Here is a 21723-nt window from a genome sequence, read left to right as displayed (position 1 = left end):
CCACCACCACATCCCCCAGATCCACCACCACCACATCTATATGTGTGTGTGTGTGTATGTGTGTGTGTGTGTGTGTGTGTGTGTAGGTGCAAATGTAATGTTCTTGGATTTTCGTCACAATAAAATACACTGAACATAATCTTCACAAAAGTTATTTACAAACGTTTAAGCTATTGCCATTATAAATTACAATAAATTTTATTTAAGTATTAATTATTTACAAAATTAAAAGCCATTGTTATTTGTAATATCAATACATCTAAGTCACGTAAATACAACACACATTGCATTACAAATGCTATAGGTGTCACATTTGCGAAAGTTAAAACTATTGACATTGTAACTGACAACGCTATTAATTTTGCTATTTTCAAAACCAACACATAAATAAAAAGTGTCATTTACAATGCCAATTGCTCAAACTTTCCTAATGCGAGACCTATTGCATTTCCAATGCTTGTTTTCTTGTGCAGACGGTAGAGATTAGTGAATGTAGCTACTGTAGATATCTATCTATGTGCAACCTGGTTACTCGACATTTGAATCATGGCCGATCCCCCATTCATTCATTATTGAAAGGTTTATAAAAGGATGAATGGAATGCTGAATAAAGCAAATACTCAACCCCGGTCAAGAGATCTGAGTTAAATTAAATTAAAGCCATATGCGAATCAGTCTTGACCCTGCTCCTCACGGGAACAGAGACAGAACCCAGCCTAAACTAAACCAAGCCATTCCTGGACTGGGAACACACAGTCTGGGGCCGGTTTCGTGGTTTTACCCCTCATCAGCCAGGCTAGCTTGAATCCAGTGGCACAGTGAGCAAAGGACCCATATCTGTGACATTTTAGGTAGCATTTGTATTAAACAGTGTTGAAGCCTGTCAACACGTATTGTGTTAGACAGCATCTCATGGAATAATGCAGTAAGCAAAGGCTTTGGTGTTGGACACCCCATCTGACAAACCCTGGCTGTAGAAAATGTGCACTTCGACTCTCTTTGTTAATCCTTCTTAGGTGATGTTGCAATTAGTTGAACGATCCCTCAACCAATTCGCTACAAACTGGTGATACCGACACTGCTCCAGAACCTCACCTTCCTTGTTAAGGTCAGCTTTTTCATATTTCTGGGGCATTAAAGTAGATGCAGTTCTTTAAATCAGCGCATGTACCATATGATTGGTTCTGGAATGCTTGCAATTGGTTCTTTAAATGTGAAATTATCGGGTGCAACAACTTGCACCAGGTGCAAAACAACAAAAAAAGGACTGATGCAGCACTTTTGTTGTTTTCTGTGACATGCTAGAAGCCAGTCTACGTACTGGTATATAAATAATTCTAAACATGATGGTGTTGGAAAATGCTCTAGGTGTCTTACTAATAAAGTTTGACCTGAGACAAATACACACAGGCACACACCCAAAAACACACACCGCACACACACAAACACATATGCCTCTGTAGTCAATGTTAACCCCTCGCTTCACGGGAAATCATATATTTGCACCCTTAATCATTTTGGAATCCCCTTCATCAATCTGTGATAAACTTGAGGGGAACATTCTTTATTAGGATTTCTAAAAGTCAGCCAAATACGGTGCACATCAGTCAAATAGATATGGTGCATATCAGATAAATGATCCTGTAACGTGACAACTACAGCAAATAAAATGAGTTTTCTTTTAGGAAATTTTTCTCCACCTGTAACTCAAAGTCACTGAAAGAGTGGACAGCAGGCATATTTATCATGTTTTCACGCAGCACAACGCAGCAGGCCACCTTGCTGCACTGTGTGGAAGGGCAGAAAGCACTGTACTCAAAATCATAGAGCACATTCCTGTCCTTTCCTTGCCCTTGCGCTTGCACACTTTTTTCTGCCTAGCGCCAACGCAGGCACCCTTGCACCATGGTGTTTTTGTGCCTTTCTGCACTAAATCAATCCTGAAAGGCATTTTCCTCTTTCTATGTGTGCTGCAGAATGGGACACACAGATAAAGAGGTAATGCATTCCTAGGTCTACCACTTTTGGTAAATCTGGAAATGCACCCAAATCCACTCATTGAACACCTTCCAAGGCAGAGTATGCAAGGCAGCGATTTGTGATGCCGTGCGTTACTCCAGATTTATTAAGCCATGCTGGGCCACATAAGGTGGCCTTGCATGGCTTGATAAATCTGACTTTCATTTTGCGTCGCCCTTGCGTCTCCTTGCGTAGCGCAAGGGCGATGCAATACTATGAAAAATACGAGCTCAGATTATTTTGGCACAGCAGCCATTCCATCACTTAGCACCTTTTCTTGGTTTGGTGAAAATCCATTCAGCTTTTCATGGAGATGCAAAAAGACAATGTGAGTTTCAAAAGGAGCAAGTTATAAAATGATGGGCCTTATTTACAATAAAGTGCTGCAGCTTGGCACCGCAAGCCCTTTGGCTGTGCCCCACTGTGTCACTTTCAAAGCACAGGGATAAGTCAGATCTCCAAGGATATGACGGATCCCTTTGCTTTCTCCTGTGCTGGCGCACAATTTGCTGCCATGTGCCAATGCAGGCACCTTTGCACCATGGTGCAAGGATGCCTGTGTCACAGAGATGATTGTTTATGTGCAGTAAGGTGTCCATTCCAGCATGTAAACAATCCACATTAGCACACACAGAACTTGCAAAACAGTATTTTGTTAATGATTGTTTATGTGCAGGAAGGGATACCTTCCTGCACATAAACAGTCACCGGCTATGATTTCCTTATTCTATGTGTGCTGCAGAATGCAGCATGCATAAAAAGAGGAAAAAAGCGAGAAAAAATGAATACTTTTCTCCTTGTTGCGCCTATTCAGACTTATTTCCAGGTTTACGATTTTTCATAAATCTGGAAATCTGTCTGGTTCCAAAGATGTTGCATGGGAACACCCACAGCAACACCCATGGAACGCCTCTTTCACGCAAAGTGCTGCAATTAAAGGGGCCATATTTATAAGCACAGGAAAAGCCACGCAGAGTGTCTTTTCCTCTCCTTGTAAATATGGGCAGCAAAATGCGCGCCGGTGCATCACAAAAGTGATGCACCAGCAGCGCAAGGAGATTGTCAATAAACCCCAATATTTTTCGAATTGTTCAGAATCTATTTATAACAGATTGCAGAAAAAGGAAAATTACATACAGATCGAATGTAATAAGTATCCTTGTAAATAGGTGTGCAGATTTGTTAATATGTGTAACATGTTTTCTTCAATAGAAACACTCTTTCTTGCCTTTCCTTTGTAACGAGGAGGTCAGAAACGTACACATCGGAAATGTGTAGACTTTCATTATTGGGGAGTCTTTCTGAAAGACTTAAGTCATCACCTGTAACTCCTTGTTTTGGTGACTACCTCTAGGACTATGGGAAGAAATGATTGAACAGACATCTTCAAGCTGAATTCCTTTGGCACATAAGAACAATCTAACATTGCACATTCTTGGCTGCATGTATTACATTATATATCTGTGTATATTTGTGATATTAAATGTGCACATATATGTGTATATTTATAGTTTATGAAGTACACTAGATGCATTTATTGTTTGGCATTATGACTGTACCTCATTAGTAAACATATCATGCTTGATGAAAATAGGTTTCTTTTTTATTTTATATTTTCATTTCATTTTTGAAATACAATACAAACACCCCTACCAACCCACCCACCCCTTCCACACAGCGAATTCATCTTACTACACAAATATTACGCAGCAGTAAAAATATAAATAATCTATGTATGAAAACCTATAAAACATTGAGGATTCAATACCAGTCATTACAATTGTTCATCATAAAGTGCAAATGTGCATGCCAGCATTCTTTTATGTGTAGCAAGACACAGTATCATACTACAATCAGATACTATCCCCTCCTATCCGCCAAAGTCCTTCCTCCTCTGATAATTACGAGATCTATTCCCTCAAAGGTGCCCAGACTCGTAAGCCTCTTTTTTTGGCTAATTTGCCTTTCTGAGCATACACAGCCATTTCTGTACGATAAACACATAAGAGCCAAGCCAACCATTGATGGAACGAAGGGGATCCAGCCAGGCTGTAGCTAAGCACAACCTTAATATTTACATTGCTAGAAACATGAAAGCCTGAGCATAGATCGAGACTCCACCCTTTTGAACCCCTAGCACCACTAACTACGGAGTCACCTCGGTTTGCAAGCCCAGATTCATCCTAACAAACTCAGAAATTCTTTTGAAAAGTTTCTCCAGAGCTGGACAATCTGCAAACAAATGTATCAAATCAGCCACATAAAACTGCCATGTAGGGCAGTGGGTACCATATACCCCCCCCCCCATTTAGCAATTTTCCCTGGGGGGATGTATTACATTACAACACATGCTTTTACATCACATGCCTTTACAACGCAAGTATTACAACGCAGTCCATTACAAAGCATAGTGCTTTGGGGTGCTGGATAGTGAATAGTTTAATTTACTATTCCAACTCCAGTCCCCGTGGACACTAGGGAAGGTTATTGGATAGTAAATTAACCTATTCCCTATCCTAGAGCGCCCCCCAGAGCAATGCGTTGTAATAGTTTGCGTTGTAATGATTGCGTTGTAAAGGCTCTGCGATGTAAAAGTCGTGTTGTAAAGGTTGTTTACCTCCCTGGGGTAATATAAGGATTAAACCACGTTTTAAAATATTGTGCTTGCAGATTGGCAGACATTAACAATGACTGGGCTATAGGTTGTGACTCTAACACCTCCCCATTTTCAATCTGAACGCCCCCTGCCATCGTCTAGTATGTTTATCAATGTTGTCAACCATCAAGCTGTTTAAAATCCTATATAAGACTCCTATACGGGTCTTCTGTCCAATGATCAAATCTAATAACTCAACCATACCAAACACCACTAGTCCCCCAATTTTTTTCCACAAAAAATCCCTAATCTGTAAATATTTAAAGAATTCATCATGCCTCAAACTGAAATTCATTTTAATGTCCTCAAATGCACTTATACAGCTATTTACTACAAAATGCCCCAGAATAAATGGGCCCTGCTCTTCACATCTTCTAACATAAGAGTCCCCAAAAAGTTCAGGTAATATAAGGTTTTCTGTACCACTTGTGGTCCGTCCGGAACAAGCTGGCTTTGTACCCGGCTGCAACCTCACCTTAAATCTACGAACTATCGGCCACATGCATCAACCTATTTAGGAAGTGCAAACGGTGCGAATCGGAAAATTCGGCCGTTTGCGCTTCCTAAATAAGTTTTTGGGATGCATGAAACAATTTTTCAAAATCCGCATTTTTTTGCAATTCCTAAAAATGCGAATGCATTTAAGGAATCGCATTTGTGCGATTGCTTAAATGCAATGCATGAATTTGTAAAAAAATGCGAATTTTGAAATAGGAAGTGCAAATTAACACGAGGTTGACCCTCGTGTTAATTTGCGAAAATCTTTAAATAAGCACAAAAATGCATTTTTTAAACTTTCATGTTACAGACACACATGTCCTTAGGACATGTGTGTGTGAAACATGCACTTTAAAATACATTTCAGGGGTGCAGGGGGGGTCCTTTGGACCCCCCTCTGCACCCTTGCAATGCATCAACAAATTGCGAGTTCCAAAAAAATAAATGCAAAACGGCATTGATTCCTATGGGCCTCTAGGCCCATAGGAATCAATGTAATGCCATTCCTTAATTGCGATTCGCAATTAAGGAATCGCAACTTCCGAAAATTAAGAAATCCCAAAAAAAAATTGGATTTCTTGATGCATAGGATTTTGCAATTCCTAAATTGCGATTCCTTAATTTTCGCAATTTAGGAAATGCAAAATCCTACAATGATGCATGTGGGTGTATATTCGGTGCAATATAAAGAATAGACCCAGTTGTCAAGGCTGTGGCAGTTTTCTTTGATGCAGAGAAGGAGTTGGACTCTGTCAAATGGGTGTACATGAAGGGGGGTTAAGGATAATCGGAGTGGATGACATCTTTATCCAACTAGTTACAACACTGTACACCCTGCCACTGCCAGGTTACGACTGGGTAGATAGGTCATGGCCCTTATATCTATCTCAAGAGGGACTCATCAGGGCTGCCCACTGGCCCCTCTCCTATATGCACTGGTTGCAGTGCCTCTGGCCTGAGCTCTGCAGGAATACCACAGTCACAGGGGGATATGATTCCTAGAATACCCATTAATAATTTCAGCATATGCTGATGCCACCCCTCTATATGTTCGTGAGCCGGAGATACATCCTAATCCCATATTAACTGAGGTGGTACAATTTGGTAGGCTTTCCGGGCTCGAGATTAACTGGACGAAATTGCTAATATTTCCCCTTACCCCCACTACAAGACCTGCTAAGATAGACTTCCAGGTGCAGTGGACTTCAGACCCGGTCCGGTACCTTACAGATACAAATTCACACATACCCTATGGCTGTGATTGCAGAAAATTTGGGGACTGCCATTTCAAGGTTGGAAGATGATTTTGATAGATGGATAAGGCTGCCCCTCTCCTTGATAGGGTGCATTTCCCTAATGAAGATGGTGATTTTGCCCCAATTTGTACTCCTATTTGTCAATATCCCCATACTGTTACCACGCAGCGTGTTTGGAACGCTGCACATACTCCTAATAAAACTTGCTTGGGCCGGGAAGCAACCGAGGGTTAGATGGGACACTTTGACTCTCCCATACTCAGCTGGGGGACTAGGGGTGCCAGATCTAGAACTATATTATAGAGCAGCACAGGCCTCACATGCATATATTTGGATACATGCCCTCATGACTTGCCTCATATGCTCATTGAGAGAGACACGGTGGACCCTCTCACACTCCCACAGATACTATTTAAGCCCCCCTTCGACTGCATGGTGTACTGGACTCTCTAAACTCTATCACATATGTGTGGCATGGACTCTTGGTTACCCAAGTAGGAGAGTTAATGTACTCTTCATTAATACCACTGGACTGGTGCATCTGGTTCCCAACGGGTAGGGAAAAGGATGTGCTTCGCACAATGACACGTGTACGCATACTCACTATGGGCGATTGTTTTCAAGATGGGGTTGTGCGTTGCTGGGAGGACCTGTTCAACTGCATTATAATCCTCTGCACAGGTATCCAGGAAAGCACTCCTACACAGCGCCAGACAAGAGTGGCAGAGAGATCTTGACATATCTATAGATGCTAAGTGCTGGACAGACTGCTGTGAGGCGACGAAGCGAGTGTCCTTGAATGGTAGATATCGCTTAATGCACTTTAAATACATTAATAGGGTGTATTACACTTCCCACAGATTGTTCCGCTATGGACTACAAGACACTGCGAAGTGTGACAGATGTGGGGGGCAGGATGCTGGGTTCCTTCATGTAGCATGGTTGTGCCCTTGCATCTTGGCATTCTGGGAGAAGGTATTTTCGACACTAGGCAAGGTCACTGGAGAGCACTTGGTCCCCAGCCACTGGTCGCACTATTGGGTTATGATAGGGAGATAATAGCCAGCTGTAGGAAATTGGTGGAGTGAGACTGATGCTAGCCAAACATAGAGTGGCCATGTGTTGGGCAAAGGGTCTGGCATGCATGGCAGGATTTAATTGGTCAAGACATGCAGGAGCCCATCACATTACCTGCACTTACACATTTTATACGAGTGGATACCCCTGTGAAACCTATAACTGCATTATATTCCTCTGCACAGGTATCCAGGAAAGCACTCCTACACAGGGCCAGACAAGAGTGGCAGAGAGATCTTGACATATCTATAGATGCTAAGTGCTGGACAGACTGCTGTGAGGCGACAAAGCGAGTGTCCTTGAATGGTAGATATCGCTTCATTCACTTTAAATACATCAATATGGTGTATTATACTTCCCACAGATTGTTCCGCTATGGACTACAAGACACTGCGAAGTGTGACAGATGTGGGGGGCAGGATGCTGGGTTCCTTCATGTAGCATGGTTGTGCCCTTGCATCTTGGCATTCTGGGAGAAGGTATTTTCGACACTAGGCGATGTCACTGGAGAGCACTTGGTCCCCAGCCACTGGTCGCACTATTGGGTTATGATAGGGAGATAATAGCCAGCTGTAGGAAATTGGTGGAGCGAGACTGATGCTAGTCAAACATAGAGTGGCCATGTGTTGGGCAAAGGGCCCCATACCTTTCATTATGGAATGGAATGCAGACATGCTTTATTGTAACACACATTTCAACACATATAAGCTACTTACACCACAGTGCCACCCTAAGGGCTTTTCGGGATTATACCAGCAATACCTTATTAGCAAAGAGACAGGGGAACCGAAAGGAGGAAATGCCTGAACTGGTCTTCAACGGAATTTACATTGCTTCAACGCCCTTTTTATTGCATATGCTGTAACCACTGGTAACTATGAGGGTCTAGATACTTGGAACACTGTGGGTTCTGCTTGTATAATCGGTGATCTGCCAACATGCGCACCAATATCATATGCACTGTCTTTAACATGTTTGGTATGGACAATTCATGACTAAGAGAAGTAGAGACACGCCTGTATGTCAAGAACATTTGTTTTGCCTTGTTAGTTCTCAGTACACAAATGTACTTTTTTGTATGTCCGTTGTGATGGAATACTTCCTGTGATGTTGCAGACTATGCTTTGTAAAATTAAATAAACAAATATTAAAATGTAAAAAAAAATGTATAGTGTTTTCTTGCAATGGCGTATAGAAATTAAAACAGCCAATGGCCATTGTTTTCCGCACAGCTGACCAAATTCGATAAGCACAGCAAAGGATGTTAAACCTAACTCTTTTAAAATATCCAAACTTTACCTGGAACAGCAAACAGCCACATACTTTCTTCTGCAGCAGCAGTTCATAGATCATGGGTAAGCCGTTATCTATAAATTCCCTCTCTCCTACTCAATGAAATAGTATAGCCATCTGTTGCAAGACTGTGGCCCAATAATATATGCAAAGATTTGGCACTGTTCAACACCCACATTCTCTTGGGAGAATCACAAACTTCGGAGCTATCTGGGCTGGGCATAAGCCCACAGAAATCTCAAGATCATCTTGTCCAAAGCCTTAAATCAATAGCTCCCTGCTTCCAGAGAAATGGACCTGAAGAAATATACAATTTTTAGCAAAAACATAATTTTTACTAAATTACTTCTTCCAATCAATGTAAGTCGAAGGTTGTTCCATCTCCCAAAATTTACTTTTTTTTTAATCAAAGGGTCTAAATTCATTTCCACAATTTTATCAATATCTGCCGTGACATTAACCCCAAAGTAAATCGCATTCAGGACCACCCGGCTATCTTCCCATTGTATATTACTATTAATGACAACCTGCGTTTTATTTTCATTGAGTTTATACACATAGAAACACCCAAATCTAGCCACTTCCCCTTCAATTTCCATTACAACCCCCCCCCCCAGGGTCAACGTACACAATTGCCAAATCATTGGCATATGGAAATATTTTAGATTCCCAACCCTGCGCCCACACCAATGGGATTGCTGGATTCTTTTTAATACTCCTAACAAGGGGATGTTTATATAAAGCAAACAATAGAGAGGAGCAAGGACATCCTTGAATTGTGCCCCCGTTAAATTGCAAGTGTCTCCGGCTGCTCCCTATCAATGAGATCTTAGCTCTCGGGTTGTGATACAGTACTTTCACATTTGTTATAAAAACCTGACCCCTAGCCAGTCCTATCCATAACCATCCACAGGTACGACCAGGAGACCCTATCAAAGGCTTTCTCAGCATCCAGGAGTATTAAAGCCATAGGGTCTCCTGAGGTTTTGGCTGACTCAACAGATATGGTCGGTTGCACCCCTCCCTGGGATGAACCAATGCTATAATGGGAAAACTATTTTCTTTATCACTGCAGACAGTCACTTGGCCAATATCTTTGAATACATTTTAACATCACTATTTATTAAAGTGATTGGGAAATATGACCCTAGCTCCTGTAAGGATTTACCTCTTTTTGGAACGGTGTCCTGATCGGTGCAGGAGACCAACGAAAGTGCCTTCGAAATAGATCATTAGTGGTGAGAGGTTGCTTTAGTTTTTTTGTTAGGAGTGCAGGGTAATGCAGGTATTTGTTTTACTTTGTAGGCTAATTGTGCATTTTGTTGCATATGCTGTACTGAGTGCATATTTTTTTAGGTGCCTCCTTATACATTGGTTGTAGTAGATGTAGCACCCTTGTACTGTTGTGTGTGAGTAAACTCTCAGGATAGTTTCATAATTCAAATCATAAGGTGTCCAAAATCAATAATATGTTTGGGGGATTTTAAATATTTTTGTTTGATTAATATATAGTGTTTGTTACATGATGTACTTTGCTTGTTTGGCAATAGTGCATATTTTAGAGAGACATTTGTGTTATGGTATTTTCTATGGATAGTGTATGTTAGTGTGAATGGTGATGGGCACTAGGGCTGAAGCTATAATGTTTCTGAGAATTCTTAAGATACATACTTCTATATTCAGAAAAGTGTTGAAGTACAGTATTTGTAATTTATTAATTCAAGATGCTTCTTTCCGCTGACTGCATTAGTCCCAAAGGCAATTTTAATCAGTTTTGGTGAATATACCAGCATGTATTGTCACATGTCCTATGGTGGAGGTAATTCCCCATTGTTTTAACCATATGGACTGATTATACACGTGGATACATTTTCTCTAGCCCTCATGAAGTAATTGGAAACTTCCAAATGACAAAGTACATGCAGCTTTCTGGAACATACCTTATGGGTAATTTTGAATAAAATAAGATTTTGTGTGATGGACAATCAATAACCCTCTGGTGAATAAATTGGGGTACTTGCAACTGCATTTTAAGCTAATGTGAACCCTATTTTCTTTTTGGGGGAACATTTGCATTTTTTACTGAATATCAGCTGTGCTTGCACTTTATTTGTAGCCAGTGGAGCGAGGACATAGAGCCTTTACACAACCCACGGTGAGCGAACAACTCCTACCAAGTACATCCTTCAGCCATGCACAGCAAAGGTTGTCTTAAAAGTCTGGCTTTCAGTCGCATGCTATGCTCAACACTTCGCTTGTGTTTGCTTATGTGCAGCTGGGGTTGGCATCGTATCAGCAATGGCAGGCCCTTTTTACTCAAACCTCTCCTGGCAGCCAATCTTCCACTGTGCAGGGCCTTCAGTCACAGGCCAGGCCCTACTCCCAATCTATATTTGGTGGCCAACCTTGGATACGTATGGTGTTTGACCTTACACAGTGGGGGCTGAACAAATGTCCTGGTCTTTTTTCAACCATGTGACCAACCCTCTGCGAGAACCCCAACCGCTCTGCATGGTTTTTTGGTTTGCTTTAGGGACTGGAATGTGACCTTGTCCTATATTTTAAATTTTTGTTCAATTTCATAAGGATTCTCAGACCCTGCTTCATTGTCCATAAACCCACCAAACTCAATACCCTTGTTGGACATCCCACAGGGTTCAGATACTGATGACTAGAGCAGAAAATTCAACCGGATGCCAAACAAAGGCCCAGGACTCTCCTGGTGGGACATGTATGGACACTAAATTGAGCTTCAGAGACCTCTTAGAGGCCTCACTAGAAAATACAAACCCAGCAACCTTGTCCACAAACCCCACAACAGATATTGCTATTATGTATTTTAACATGAGGAGGATTCCCTTTGAGCACCACAGTCTGAGCTAGGAGCCTGAGTCAATGCTCTATTTGTTTGTTTTGGAGCTATAACTTCACTTTAACATTATGTTTTTTCAGAGAATTTGGTGTTATAGCTAAATGTAAGCATAACTTCACTTTAAACTTTGCTTTTTCACATTTAAGGGTCATATACTGCTTCTGTTTTCTGCTGCCAAACCACCCTGGGCTGGCAACCATTGCTCAAGGTCAAAGGCTGAGTGCAAATGTTTTTTTTTGCAGGACCGAGCTTGATCTTCGGCCCTGTGTCAAATCAGCTACGGTGGACAACGTCTGCTGCACATGGCCATAGCCAGTGGGGTTGCCTGCAGAGCGCAACCTTTTGTTTATTTTTAAGGTGTTAATGATCCCTGTTGTAATGGTTTGACTCTTGGACCTACGCTGGACCTTTGGCGGTATTCGCTGGTCTAGTTCAACACCTGTGGATGCTGTGGAAAAGTCAGGAAACGGCTAAGACATTGAAATGGTTTTGTAATCCCTTAGCTGTGGTTCACTGCCCTTGTGGGCTACAGTGGGGTCTGCATCCATCCCTAGGATCGGTGACTCCGACTGCAAAATCAAGGTTTTCCTATTTTGACTTAAAATAATTCCCTTATCGACCCTCAACCAGAGCCTGGTAGTCTGAGAATGAACCCTACTCCCATTTGGCTCATTTCAATGTATCGTTTAGGACTCGCGGAAGAATCTTTGAGTCCTGTAATGACAAACACAACCAGGCTTTGAGTTCATGGATGTAAAATGATCAACAATAGAAAAAGCTAGTTGGCCACTCAGATTTGACGATTTTTTACATTTTGGGTCTACAGAAGGTCATGAACCTCGGGTCTGTGGATCTCCATTGACTGATGGTCCAGATATTCTATCATTTAACCCTTTAGAGACCACCCAAAATAGTTTTAAATCCTACTTTTTTTAAAACTACCAAATTGATTATATCAAACCAATCATAGGACTTCCTTGAGTAAAGTTCTACTTCATACCATGTTTATTGGAATTATATTTAGCATTTTTTTCTGTATCGCAGAGCAGAGAATCCAATGGAAATGTCATCTATATCATCAACACCATAGAAAAGAAAAAATGATGTACACTTCCCAAGATAAATAAGTAAAAAACAAGAAACAATGAGACACTTGAACAAATACACAACCAACAATAAACATGGCGCAATAAAGAGATTGAGAATTTTTTTAAATAGTCAAAAATTAATTAGAGTCAAAAATGAAGTACAAGCGATAACCCAGGACTTTTTCTAAAACCTAAAAAGTACCTACACTAACACTAAGGGCCTTATTACGAGTTTGGTGGTCCGACTACCTTAGACCCGTTCCCACCCCTGCCAACAGCCCACGGTGCTAGCAGCGATGGTGAGCACTTTTTCTAAATAGATCGATGCATGTGTGTGCATTTCAACTGTAAATCTCAGGGAGAAGATTCTGCTGTGAAGGGGGACCTGGAGACAGGGATCCACGTAGGACTCTGCCTGGAAGAAGAAAGGGGTGAGTACGCACCCCAAATCCTTTGTCACTACGACCTTGAAGCAGGGGATCTGATCGCCATGGTCCGCTCATGGATCAGGCAATTCATAATATGCATGGTGGTGCTGCTATCCCGTACCACCCTATGGTGGCTGTCTTTCCCCAAACGCAAACTCAGTGCCAGGCGGTCTGCTGGCGGTCTTCCCTAAGCCAATCCACCCAACTCATAATACATTGGTCAGACTGTCCAGCTCTCCATTTATGGGCCGCCACCGCCGATACAGGCAAGCTCGTAATATGGCCCTAAATGTTAAACCATCAAGAACAGATGTCGGTGATGTCAGTGGTGAAGTCATTGCGGTCAGCATCAATGATGTCACTTGTGAATGTGATGTCATCAATGAAGTTATGTGTGATGTCATACACACTGAATGGAGTGGCACAAGTTATGGTTTGAACCGAGAACTCGAACTGGTGAATTTCTGTGGTTTCTCTAGTTTGGGCCAGAGACATAACTTGCTTTTAACTGTATTTTTTTTTATGAAATCCTTGTTTTTTTATTTTGCATCTAAATACCAACTCCCAGGTCCTGTGATAAAGTCGCTGGGAATGGCCAAACCCCACTTCTCATTGCCTTCTGCCTTGTTTCTTGCCTTGGGTACCAGACAGGCTCTGGGCCAAAGTAGTACTGACTGTCTAACCCCTGTTGTGCATGGTCTCAGACCCAGCCCTAAACCAAGCCCACCATTGGCTGTCAACTCCTGTCATGCACCACAGGCTTTACCTGCTGAATCTGACCTCAGGATAGGCCTGCACTCAACCTATCAGAGGCAGCCAACTTCCACTGTGTTTTTGGCCATGAGCTGCATATGTTGGCCACAGTGTTTGACCTCAGGCCAGGACCTGTGGCGAACCCACCATAGGTGGCCAACTTGCTACACACAGCCTTTGGCTTTGCACAGCTGTGCCTCAGCATAGAGGCTGGCCTCTGACTAAGTAAAGGCCCATCCTGCCCTTGGTAGACGACCCCTTTGTATGTGTTTTTTACTTTCTGTGGGTTTTTACAAGGTTTTTTCCGTAATTTTTTTGTTAAGCCGTTTTCTACTTGTTATTTTTGGGTAACTTTTTGGCGTTAATTATTTAATTATCTGTTTTATATAATCTTGTTCACTTCTATACGTTTTGGAAGAAGGCTTTGTGGAATATTTTCAGGTGCCGGTTTATAGCACACAAGAAGACATCTTTGTTCATTTCCTCTGATACTCTTTTTTAGAATGTAGTATGTGCAGACATCTGCAATCTGCATTTGCTTCCTCTCCTGCTGCTTGGAGTACTTCTGGTGAAAGTGGTTTAGCTACTCCTTCCTCATTTTGCTGCTTCTGCATTTCTGCTTGGGTGTACTTTTGTGGGTGCACAGATTTAAGGTATAAAATACCATTCACGCTGAAAGAATGCATCTCAGGATGTCTTACAGTGGTTGCATAAAGCTCACAAGACATTTAAGACATTCACTTTCTGGTATATGTGAACAATTATCACACTAGAGATACTCTTCCCAAATGAACAGCACCATCAGCCCTTCTAAGTTATTTGCCACTTCTGCAACAACATCATTTTGCTGTCTTTCAGCAGTGAACTGTTCTTGACTGGGGCTTCTCAACTTTCATTCAATGTGGTGAGATGACATATTGGTCACAGCAGAAGCTTCCGTCTCTAACTCTCATGGAACAAAGTGAAAATGGTGTCCTCCAAAGGGTGGGTTTCTTTTCTTCTACAGTGCATGGACTTGGTTTTTGGATAGTGTGAAATGCTGTTAACCAATAAGACGTCCCCTTTCTTTGTGTTTTGGTGTTTCAGTTTTTTAGATCTTTCTCTGCTTACAGAAGCCGTGCTACAGAGTCTTCAGAGATGTAGGGCATTATTTTCAAGTGCCATGAATCTGAAAATGGAATCCACAAATCCAATAAATATTTGCAGACATGATTTTGATTTTTACATAAAATGGTTTATAATGTTTGAGCATAGGGATTACCTCAGTGCATCCTAAAACTCCCTTCTGTACTGATACATTTAAAAATGTCCAGATGTTCTGCCTTTCTGGAGTCATGGTACCAGGAATCCACTGTTCCATGTCGAGCCGGCTACAACCATGCCTATTTCCTTGGAGCCACAGAGTATCTGTGAATCCTTGTAGACCATTGGTGAGGTTTTGTTAGTTCCTGATGGTATATAGTTCAACATTTACATAGTTCTGTGCATTTTTGTACATTTCATTACACTCCTTGCCATAGGAGAGCTCAGCAGCCAAGGAGACTGGCTTGTGCATTTTACAATGGTTTCAAGTGGATAGCAGTGCTCACCACAAGGCACAATATATGTGCATTATGTGTGTTTAGTAAATGCCTTGTTGCATATTAAATGTGAAAATTAATGGGAATTGTGAGATCTTTGAGGATATGGTCAGTCTACAGGTGCATGTTGCGTACCCTCTATAAATGTTTAAAAACTTCAAAATTGGTGAATAGTGCTAATGAATTTAGGAGTGTGTCCTGGAGGTCCTATCTCTGTGCTGGATTACGGTGGGGGTCAGTGTAGGCCAGGGGTTTCAAATATAGTTTCAGGAGGTGTGGATCCATGTTACATATTCAGGAATACTAAAGCCTTTGTAAATGATGTCCATTTAGATTCCCAGTTGTTTATACAAATACCTTATCCTGAAAATCTGTTGTGGCAAGGGCAGGGGCGGTGGGTGACATTTGAAAGTGGTGGGGCGCAAAGTGATTTGCATACAGCACCGTAGCGAGCAACGGCAGCGAGCGAGCTCGAACCCCAAAAGGGGGGTTTGGGAGGATAACCCCCCCCAAGAAAATTTTGAAGAAAAATCGTGCATTTTCAAGCAAATTTGAGAAACCAGGAAGGTTAATAAAGCAACTGTGAAAGTGCAGTTATTACATTATTAGATGGCATAACATAGGTAGCTGATTATTCAGTATAACCACAGAGCTTCATACATTCCGTCCTATTACGCTGCTGAATTCAGACTATACGACTTTCATGAAAATCTCAGCTCTAAGAGTAGCAGAAGTTGCACAGCAGTTGGGAAACAGCCTTTACAAATTCAGAAACAACTGCATGGAGCAAGGAATAGCAAAGCCAGACAGGGAGGGTGGTGAACACAGACACCAGTAGGAGGATTTAGCCACCACCTCCTCCAACATAGTCAATCACTGGGCAATACGTTAATCGGGTCCATCATGCCAACCACTATCCAGTAGGACTACTCTCCTCAAGAGAACAAGAAACTCCACTAAATTCCAAATCAACAGAGAACAGCAAAGACGGCAGCATTCACAATAGGCGCTGAGGCCATAGTTATGGTGGGAATGTGCCATGAAGGGTCTAGTCTTAGGCCTGCACACAGACTATAAATCATGTATATGAAACCGTCCATTGTTTATCCTACATGCAAACTATAAGCCACATATGTGAAATGATCAAGTCTTTGGACTGCACATGGTTCTGAAGTCACATGTATGATAGGTCCAGTCTGAGACCTGCAGACTGACTACAAGTGACAGATAGGAAAAGGTCCAATCTGAGACCCACACATTGAGAATAAGTCACACAAATAAAAAGGTTTTACTCCTTTACTGGCACTGAACACAGGCCACGTGTATGAGCTTTTACAGTAACAGATCTGCACATTTGCAACACATTACATCTATCAAAACATCCAGTCCTAGAACAGTACCCTGACCACAAGACATATTTATGAAAGTGTACATTGCTTGACTGTGAACTGATCACAGGTCACACATATAAAAAGGTTTAAACCTTGACCTGCATACTGACCAGAGTCTACGTATAAGAAGGACATCCTGTGTTATGCATGCACACTCTCTACTGTATACTGTCTGACTAATACACACAATGCAACGATGGTATGAAATGTTAGCTTTGAGGTCACAGAAACCATGTGAGGGTGTAAGCAGCTGCAAACTAGAAGGTAGAAGGCCTGCTTTGGTAAATGCAGAAGCACATTGTTCATCCAGCACTGCACTGAGACGGATAAGAAAGGAGGAGCAAACAGTGCTGTTAAAATTCTGCCTTATAAAGATCTTTGCCAGGAAGACAGATGGTTTAAATTAATATGGGAATTAGAAGTTAGCAAAATAACACATTAGACACTCAATCGTATGAAAGGTTATCAATGCGAAAACATATGTAAGTGGTATTAAAAAACTATATTCTCTGTACTAATTTATGAAACCTATATCTTAGTGTAGTTTCTTGTTCTTAGGGTAAAGTCAATTTGGATATGTACGTGTGGTGCAGCGTGAGGGGGTAGGTGGGGGGCGCACAGAGGCAGTTGCCCTGGCTGCTTGCGTAAAATTCTTAGGGGCATTTTTAGAGGTGCAAATTCTTTTACGAAAAGTGAAAGAATACTTGCCCTGCCCCTGGCGCTGGCAACCAACCCACGCTATTCCGCTGTGTAACTGACATTCAATTCCACATATTTAAAATGTAATATTAGAACTGAAAGACCCTGCAGTGAAAGTGAAGGTGCTGCTGCTGCATTGTGGCGGGACATTACGCTCTCCTGCTGCTCCGAATGAGACTGGATTTAAAACGGGTCTCCTATACAGATTACATACATTCTACATGCATGTATCAGCCCTTGCCCAAAGGTTAAAACCATAACAAATCTTATTGTTGTGGAATTCATTATTTTAGTTTCCGCAGAATAGATACTGGACACTGACTTGACCCTTCCAAGTGCTTTGTAAACTGATAAAAGTGGTTTATGTTTTTAAATAACATGAAGCATTTACAATGCAAGTGGGCCAGTTTTCTCTTGTGTACCATACGCTCTTTACCCCTCCACAGTTGTCTTAAGCCTACATACAATCACTATTAGGTTTTACATTATCACTAAATACAATTGCATCAATTCTTGTTTACCATCTTCCAGGGAGACTGGCCTACAGTGCATCGAGCAGTGCCAGAAGGACTGGTCTGAAAAATCAGTATGCAGATGTGTTTTCTGTTTTGAGGGCCCATTTTATGGTCTGGTGGGCCAACTTTTGCTATGAATTTCCCTGATATTACAACAAACACTCCCTACAGCAAGCACAAATACCACAAGAAGAGCAAAAACATAGCGTGAATGGAGACAGATAGGACACCAGACAGGCAAAATCAGCAAAGTCTACAGGCCAGGTTGGCAGGTGGCAGCTGAGGGTGGGAGAAGTCTGTGGGCAGTTTTAAGTTAATACCACCCGGGACCGTCCGTAAGCCAGACCCACTTACCGGAGGTCGAGGAGAGGTACCACCGGAGTCCCGACTCAGTCAGTCAGCTGAGCTCACTCACTCACTGTAGTGCGGCTGCGGCGTCGTGACTCTCACTCATGTCACGTGCCGCCATCGGGCTGTGCTGTGGGGCTGGGCCTGGGCATCTAAAGGTCTAGCTTGGGCTTCTAAGGTCTACCATGGGAATGTGCTCCCTCGGGAGAGTCGTCTGGTCCCCAGAACCAAATTCGGCAGCTCTGGAGTAGTGCCACATCCCCCAATGAACACCATACTATCCCACTGAGACACCCACACTGCCTTCAGCTACAACCCAGTAGTGCCCGGCTATATATACCTGGATGGGGCTCAATTCAAATTATGCACAAGAGGGATATGCTGCTTGGAAAAAAAAGTGCCTTCCTGGAAAAAGCAAACCCTCATATGGATGCAAGATTAAGTAAAGCATGTGAAATGTAAGTAGAACAACATGCTACCTTAACACTTTTATACTCATCCAGAAGTCAAGAGTGTTTTTTACTGAAACTTTAAGCACCACTACAGATCCCTGGAGGAACCAGTATCACGGTCCATTGCTTATATCCTATGAACCGTGAGCAGTATGGTTTAAAAAAACTACATTCCTAAACACAGAGCCGTGGTACGCATTTTATAAACTAAAATAAGGAAAAAAGCGGATAAGGATCACATTAATCGGTTTCCACTCCATCCATCTACCAGGTATTGCAGTACCTCCAGGAATGGTGCACCTCATCACCCAGGGAAAACAATGCTGTTCAAAGAAAGAGGAGAAAACAAAAAGCAGTGCTTCGCTGGCAAACTCTGTAAAGTGCACTACTGTGTTTGGGTGTTAATAAAACGAATCTGACCACTTTGTGAACGCTCTGTAATGCTTTACTTATTTATTTTTCGTATTTTGAACCCGGAGAGTGCAAATAAGATGACCAGAAGGATAAAGTTTGAAACATATGGGTACAGATGGGTGGATGTCAGGCAGTGGAATACATTTATAGACTTTTTTCCTAGCTACTTAATCTGTTCCACATAAACTAGTAAGAGGTTTGAGGTAGAAGAGCTTACTCAGTTTAGTATGCATAGTCTGGGATTACAATTAAGGTGTTCTGATGTTTATTTCTACAAGCCGATGAGACTCGTTTTGAATCTCCTCCACAGGCACCTGGCACCAGTTTTTTTCTAGACACTTTAATGGATTTCCAAAGTGCTCTGTTCGGAACTTTCAAAAAGTATATTTTGCAGTATTTTAGAAAAGATGTCTCCCCACAAACATTTCAGGATTTAAGCCACACTGATCCTGTCTCAAGCAGATGTTCCTTTTTGTCTGCATGTGGTGCAAACTTGTGCAAGAAATGTGGCCTCAATCAAAGTAAGGTCATCAAGGAGCAAGAGGCCCGAGGCTGCACTTTGGAAAATGTCAGAAACACTTCCAACAAAAGTTTTTCTTTCTTTTTTGGATCCATTTCACCAGGGATCGAAGCACCGTTTCAGCGAGTGGGACAGAAAGAGACGGGGCAGCTGACAACGGCAGATGAGGAAAAGTGGACATTTCAAAACTAAATTAATCCTACCTTAATACACTGGCACCTAAAGAACGTCCGCAAGAGAAGCAGGCTGCACGACCAGTTCTTTGCTTGCCTGAGACGCTACACGAATGAAACTCAAACTACTGAAAAAGTGACAACGACGTCACGGCGTGCGCACATGCCGAATGGTCAATCACTGCATGGCTTCACATGCTGTGATTGGCCATGATATGCAGTCAGTGCTGAGGTAGTGTGCCACCCACCACCAGCCAATCCTGGCGCTGCATGCAGCGGCAGGATTGGCTAGGGGGGCACACTGACTACTCGCCCTCTGGTGCCTTTGAAACCCCGGGCCCGGCTAAAGCAGCACCCCCCCCCGGCCCCTTCGGTCCCTCTCAGTGTCAGCCTTGTAACGCGCATGCGTGGGCTAGGTGCCACCCTAAAATCCTCATGCGCAGAGACAGTACTGCTGCTGGCCTTCTGCAGACTCAGACCGTCACTCAAGCTGGCCAGCCCCACCCCCTAAGCACTCCGCATTCCATCTGTTTTTTTTCCCCGGTCCCGGACTGAAGCGCAGCGCTGCGGCGCTTTATTATTTGTAATTATAATTATTAGTGCTTGCTGCTCTTGTCAGGGTGCGTCCAGGGCTTAGTGGGGCTACGCCCCTACGCCCCAATGGACGCACCGCGGCTGGGCAAGGGAGCTATTTTAATCATCCTTAGTCTAAAGGCACATTATGAGAGCAATGTGACTATCTTTATATTGATTTAGCAGTTATATAACATAGTTTCGCTGAACACCGTTTTGTTTTACAATAATATTGACAAAAATATATCATTGACCAAACTATTAACATCCAATATATAAACAAGAAAAACACAAATATCAATAACAACAACACTGCTATCGAAATATCTAAAATCACCAATATTCCTAACAATAATATTGATAAACTAAATATTTTTATTCCATTAACCCCTTCGCTGCTGGGACCCCCCCCCGTGCAAAGCGATTTGGGGTAGGTTGAGCCTAGGCCCCGGTAACTTTTTGACCACATAAGGCATCCACTCCAAATTTGCATCCTTTTCTTCCAACATGATGGGGATTTGAAGGGTAGCCAAGGTTTGTTGATTTCCCCGGAAGGAACCCAGAAATTAGGCAAAATACAGCTACATTTTGGATTTTTGGGGAAAAATTGGAAAAAAGAGCTACAGATGAAGCGCCTGTTTTTTCCCCTGCACGTAGTATCAACAAAGGGGTTGTAGTGTTGAAATCACCATCTTCCCAGATATCAGGGACAAGCAGACATTTGTCAAAAAAACACAATTATTTTCACAGTTTTGGCATTTTACTGGGACATAGCCTATTTTTGCGATTTTTTGTGCTTTCAACCTTCGTCCAGTTAATGGTAAAAATGGGTATAAAAGCAATGAGGGATCCTGAAAAGCTGTACATTTCTGAAAGGTGGACAACATTTTGAATTCAGCAAAGGGTCATTTGTTTAGATCTTATTAGGTTTTCGTATAGAAACAGTTAAAAATTGGAAAAATTGAAAATGAGTTAAAAAAGCAGCCAATTGGTGCAATGTTTTCACCTGTAACTTCTACTAAGTATGACAGATGTTTCAAGGCAATATATTGTTACATCCGCTGGACCCTTCTGATTGTGGGGATAAATAGGACTTGTAGGTTCATCAAGAACCCAAG

This window comes from Lissotriton helveticus, chromosome 1_1 (assembly GCF_964261635.1).
Source record: "Lissotriton helveticus chromosome 1_1, aLisHel1.1, whole genome shotgun sequence".
In the NCBI taxonomy this organism is placed as follows: domain Eukaryota; kingdom Metazoa; phylum Chordata; class Amphibia; order Caudata; family Salamandridae; genus Lissotriton; species Lissotriton helveticus.
This window is presented reverse-complemented; position numbering follows the sequence as displayed.